The following is a 6,000-nucleotide window of genomic DNA, read 5'->3' as shown; positions in this document are numbered from 1 at the left end:
AGGCTGGGACTGCCCCGGAGTCTGTTATTTACATGTACTCAGAAGTTCATGAGGTGAGGTGTAGGAATTTGTACTTACATTGGCCGGTGCTTTGCACTGAGTAGGAGGCACAGTGTAGTGATCTAAGCACAGGGCCGCTTTCTGCTCCGTCTGCTTTTATACCTTCACCTCTCGTGTGAAAGGCCAGTGTACAGCCCTGGCCCACACTGGAGCATGGATCTTGGGGAAGAGGAATAGGTGAATGGATGAGGTGACTTTGCAGTAGAATCTCTACTCCTTCTTTCATCCCCATGCACCAGGAGGGAAGTTTCCATGGGTACTAAGAGACCCGAAGTCGGTAGTACTGCTATGAGCACATGCACACCCCCACTACAGAAACTGAAACTGGGAAGGTACAATGTGTGATTTTATAACTGAAACTGTGACTTTATAACTACTCGTAGCTCCACAACACCAAGGCTGCTTTCTTCATGCAGCACTAAGATCAGGATTTCCAGAAGGGTTCAGTACCCATAACCAAGGGCTCAGCTTCCCTTGCGCACAAAGATGAATCCCCTCCCCCCTTTGTATCTTCTTCCCTTTTGAAAAGCTTTCCCCTTATTTAGGGGGCTAAGTGGGAACTGAGCCCTTTGGAAAATGTGGTCCCAGTGCCAGCCCTGACAGGGGACCCTGACCTGCTGCAAGCTGCTGCTGACACAGGGAAGGGACGCTGCTGTTACTAGGGTTTAATCTCCGGTTTTTCGTGCCCTCCCCCGCTGAATGCCTGAGCTCTCTGGGCCACATGGAGGGAAAGTCTTTGATGTGCAAATACCAGCAACTGGATTTGATACAGAAGCCTCCATTTCTTGAGCAGGCTGGTGGGGCTGGAAACTTCATTCTCAAGTGGACGTTGCTGGAGCTGAGCTAATGCCCCAGAGGTTCAAACTTCAACTCTCTCCTTTTACCTCACAGACAGCTCAGTAGGCAGCTAAGCTGGTTGCTGGGAGGTCAAAGTCCGGCTGATGGAACAACACCCACAGCTGCCCACCCTGGAGGCAAACACACACCATGTGAACACAGCGTAAGCTATGAAATGGAGCATGGAGCCCGGAGTAGATCAGAGAGTGCAAAGCTAGGAAAGCGGCATCAGAACTCCCACTTCGAGCAGCCACCTCCAGTGTCAGCACAGGTCTGGGGCACCAAGCCAATTGCCCCATCTTCACAGGGCTCTCTGAGTGGGAGGTTACCTCAGTGACCCCCTCGCAGCAACCCCTTACAGCAGGGGTGGGCAATAATTTTTGCTGGGGGGAACCATTCAAGATTTTGGTAAGAGGTCATGGGCTGCACTTTTCTGTGGAGGAGGTGTGGGGTCTAGGATGGAGGCTGGGTGCAGGAGGGTGCACAGGAAAAGGGGTGCAGGAGGGAGTGTGAGGTTTGAGAGGGAGCTCAGGTGAAGGAGAGGGTTGTGATCTGGGAGAGGGGTATAGGAGGGATACAGGGTCTGGGAGAGAACTGTGACTGGGGGCAAGGGGGAGCAGAGGGTTTGGATGGTGACCTGAGGAAGAGAGTTGCAGGAAGGGTAGGGGTGCTAGAGGTAGGCTTTGGCTGGGAGGCCCTTCCCTAAGCAGCTCCCAGCCAACAGCCCTGCAGCACCCTGGAGGCAGACTGGGATCCCTGCCTGCTACAGCCCTAGCTTACCTAAAACTGCAAGTGGCTTCCTCCATGTGGCTCTCTGCTCCAGTGGGGAAAAGGGGAGAGAGATTTGCACTGCCCCTGGTCCCCAGGCCAATCTCTTAGCTCCTATTGGCTGGTTGGTTGTGGCTGAGGATTGGGCTGAGGGCGGAGAGATGACACAAAACCTCCCCTACCCCTAGAACAGAGAGCCACGCAGAGCAGCCACTCAGTTAAAGCAGCAGTTGCTCTGTGCCCAAGGGTCCTGGCGTGATGGTCTGGGGATGGATGCACCCTGTGAGATATATCTTGCCTGTCCCTGCCCTACACCCACCTTACCACAGCAGCCCACCCGCCACTTGTCATCTCAGAGGCACACTCTATCAGAAACAGCCACTCATCACTGGCAAGGGGGTGTGAATCTGTTGCTTTCTATCCTGGCCAAGTGCTCCTCCCAGCCCTGCACCCCATGTGCAACCCCCAGGGCATCCTGCCAGAGAGGTGTTAAACGCTACTGATGCTCTGCTCTGCTGCTGGCCAGGTACTTGGTTGCCAGGGGACATGGGGCAGGTTCAGAAGCTGCTATAGGAAAAGAGAAAGTTAGAAGTCACCAGGAGGGGTTGCTGTCTCTGTCCCCAGGGCCTGATGAAATGTGCCCTAGAGTGCTCAGGGAGTAGAGGGACAAGCTGCGGGGCCATTCTGAAAAGTCTTGGGATATATTTATTTAAAACACTATTTTTACCCCATGTCAGGGCGCAAGCTCCCACCGTGCCTCAGTGCCCCCTGACTGTCCTCATCTAGCCCCTCTCAGGGCAAGTTACAGTCTGCATGGGTTGCTCATCATTGGCATCTGATTACCTAGCCAGCATCATGAGCCACCTGCAAATCAGGGGGTCTTGTCTCCGGCCCCTAGCCCGGGGGAGTCTTGGCTGGCCCTCTCCAGCCCTTGCTGGTTAGCCCCAGCCTGTCTCCCTCCTAGACACTCCTGCTTCCTCAGCAGTCAGCCCTCCACTAGCTCTCCCCCAAGCAAACTGTGCTCCTCTATTTATAGCTGACAGCTGGGCTCTCCAAGCCAACCGGGCTTCTCTGAATAGGTGTCAGCTGGGCTCTCACTAACCTAACAGCTTCAGCTGGGCTCTCCAAGCCAACCTAAGGCTCAGGGCCTGAGTCCTGGGCTTAAAGGGCCAGTGCATGGCAGGCACCCTGTCACACCCCACCTCTCTAAAATATTTGAGGAGGTGAATAAATGTATAATGTTATAAATCCTAAAAATAATTGAGATAAAGAAAATGCCTTTTTACTAGCGGTTGAATAGATCTCTTCCCTTTTGACTTGATTGACCTGTTGATGAAGGAGGTATGGAAGGCAGGTACCTCTGGACAGCTGCAGTAGTTGGAGAGGAGACAGGAGACAGATCCCGGACACTAAGATCTGTCAAGTGGGCTTATGGAGAAAAGATCAGACATATTGACAGCCTTGGGTGTCAGAGGCAAGCACCTTTTTTGGAAGCAAATGCAAAAACCCTCTTCAAAGATGAATGTGGCAGCATGGAGGACAACACTCAAAAGAAAGTGCCAGAAATGACTGACACAGCCAGAGTGCATAGATCTGCATAACAGGACTAATAGATTTGTATGAGAGGGAAGCAACTAACTATAAGTATAGGCGTTTCAGAGGGGTAGCTGAGTTACTCTGTAACAGGAAAAACTTAAAACATAACAAATAGTCTGGTACAAAATGCAGGACTATGTAGCACTTTAAAGACTAACAAGATGGTTTATTAGATGATGAGCTTTTGTGGGCCAGACCTATTAGATCTGAGGAAGTGGGTCTGACCCACGAAAGCTCATCATCTAATAAACCATCTTGTTAGTCTTTAAAGTGCTACATAGTCCTGTATTTTGTCTCAGCTGCACCAGACTAACAGGGCTACATTTCTATCACAAATAGTCTGGTAGCACTTTAAAGACTAAGAAAACATGTAGATGGGATCATGAGTTTTTGCGGGCACAACCCACTTCTTCAGATGACCAAAGTGTTGGAAGTCCAGAACCAAGAATAAATAAGGAAGGGGGAGGGTAAATTGGAGGGAGGAAGGAAGAAGACATTGGGTAGATAAGTTTCAAAAGGTTGGTGGAGCTCGTCTATAACAGGAAAAACTTAAAAACCAGCAGCTAGTCTATTAGCATCTTAAAGACTAAATAGTTAAGAGGCAGATAAGAACCATGGCTACGTCTACACTGGCCCCTTTTCCGGAAGGGGCATGTAAATTTCACCAGTCCTCGTAGGGAAATCCGCGGGGGATTTAAATATCCCCCGCGGCATTTAAATAAAAATGTCCGCCGCTTTTTTCCGGCTTTTAAAAAAGCCGGAAAAGAGCGTCTACACTGGCCCCGATCCTCCGGAAAAAGTTCCCTTTTCCGGAGGGTCTTATTCCTACTTTGAAGTAGGAATAAGAGCCTCCGGAAAAGGGCACTTTTTCCGGAGGATCGGGGCCAGTGTAGACGCTCTTTTCCGGCTTTTTTAAAAGCCGGAAAAAAGCGGCGGACATTTTTATTTAAATGCCGCGGGGGATATTTAAATCCCCCGCGGATTTCCCTACGAGGACTGGTGAAATTTACATGCCCCTTCCGGAAAAGGGGCCAGTGTAGACGTAGCCAACTAGTTTGCATTCGGAAAGGAAGAGTACTAACATCAGATTCTACACAGTCATCAAGAATCATTGGCACCTTCATTGTTTAGTTGGTTGATAATGTGGGAGCCATCTGATATCAAGATTTAAACCATTTGCATGAGAGTTAAACTTGAGAATGAAATGGAGTTCCAATCCTTCTCTGTGTATTTGGCTCCTGGAATTGGTTTGAAACAAAACAACAACGTGGAGATCCCTTAATGAGGTTAAAGTGTTCCCTAACAGGTTTTTGTATGTTGTCTTTTCAGATACCTGATTTGTGTCCATTGATTCTTTCAGTATAGTATGGTAGAAATTTGTCCGAACCAGTAGTAGTTGTGGGTGAGGACAAAGGTGCAGAGCTCTGTCATCAGATTTGCTGTGCTGTCATTGAGGATGGTGTTTCTGATGGCCTGATGTTTTGTGGTTTCCTCAGGAAGTCAGTGTGTTGCTACGGCACCACTGGCTTCCTGCTGAAACTACACAACCTCAGTAATCTACCAGAAAATACCATCCTGGCTGCTATGGACGTAAAAGCCCTTTACACCAACATTCCACATGAAGACAGATTACAGGCCAGAGACAATTTCTATCTTCAAGTCAGCAGCACAGCCATGGGCACCCGTACGGCACCACGATATGCCAACATCTTTATGGCTGACCTTGAACAATGTTTCCCCTGCTCTTGCCCCCAACATCCCTACTTTGCTTATGCTATATCGAGGACATCTTCATCATATGGACCCACAGAAAAGAGCCTCTTGAAGAATTTCACAAAGATTTCAACAATTTCCATCCCAGGATAGGCTGCAGATTGTGGATAATGTGCAGGAGGGAGCTGAATTGTGGGCTGCAGGTGAAATTCTGTTGTTTTCTCTTTTGGGTCTGTCTTGAAGCAGTTCATGTCTGGGTACTTTTTTGGCTCTGTCAATATGTTTTTTCACTTTTCCAGGTAGGTATTTCAGTTTTTGGAATGGGCAAACCCCGCGCCCAGCTAGCAAAAGGGAAACAGACACTTCCTGCGGAGGCCCTTTAGCCCATCCCTGGGGTAGTCAATAGCATTAACCTATATGCTTTTGCTTATTGGTTAATTAACTACACAAGTACATCCCTGGACTAGATGCCCTCTCAAGGTCCCTTCCAGTCCTATGATTCGATGCTAAATCATCCACTCAGAGCAAAGCTCTTAAAAAAAAAAAAGAGTCCTTCCCCCCCCCCCCCCCAGTAATTTTCTGAATTTCATTCAGCTCTCAGAAAAGGTCCCTCCCTTTCCACTCACCCTCTCAGTTTGGCTCACTGTCCTCATTTCAGTGGCTCACCATAGAAATGAATTTTTGCAAAGAATTTTCATCCAAATGGTTCCGTTTCACAAAACAAACTTGTTTATTAATGGGCATGTCCAACTGAAAACGGCTTCCATTAGAAAGTTCCCACCATCCCAGTTCCAGGGCCCTGTCCTATGGAATCAAATACAACTGTGTCCCCACTAGGGCTTGAACGAATTTAATGATTTTGATTTAAAAAAAACTCGCATCCCTAGCTGAAACAGTTAAATCGGTATAAAATCTGCATGGGTGGCTGGCACTGGTGAGCTGGGTGGAGACATGTCCCCACTGCTCAGCCTGGCCCCTGATCTCAGTGGGACCCTGCAGCAATAAATGTCTGTGTCGCTTCCATTG

Source organism: Pelodiscus sinensis, chromosome 19 (genome assembly GCF_052426305.1).
Source record: "Pelodiscus sinensis isolate ZL-2025 chromosome 19, ASM5242630v1, whole genome shotgun sequence".
Lineage (NCBI taxonomy): Eukaryota > Metazoa > Chordata > Testudines > Trionychidae > Pelodiscus > Pelodiscus sinensis.
Note: the sequence above shows the minus strand (reverse complement) of the source record.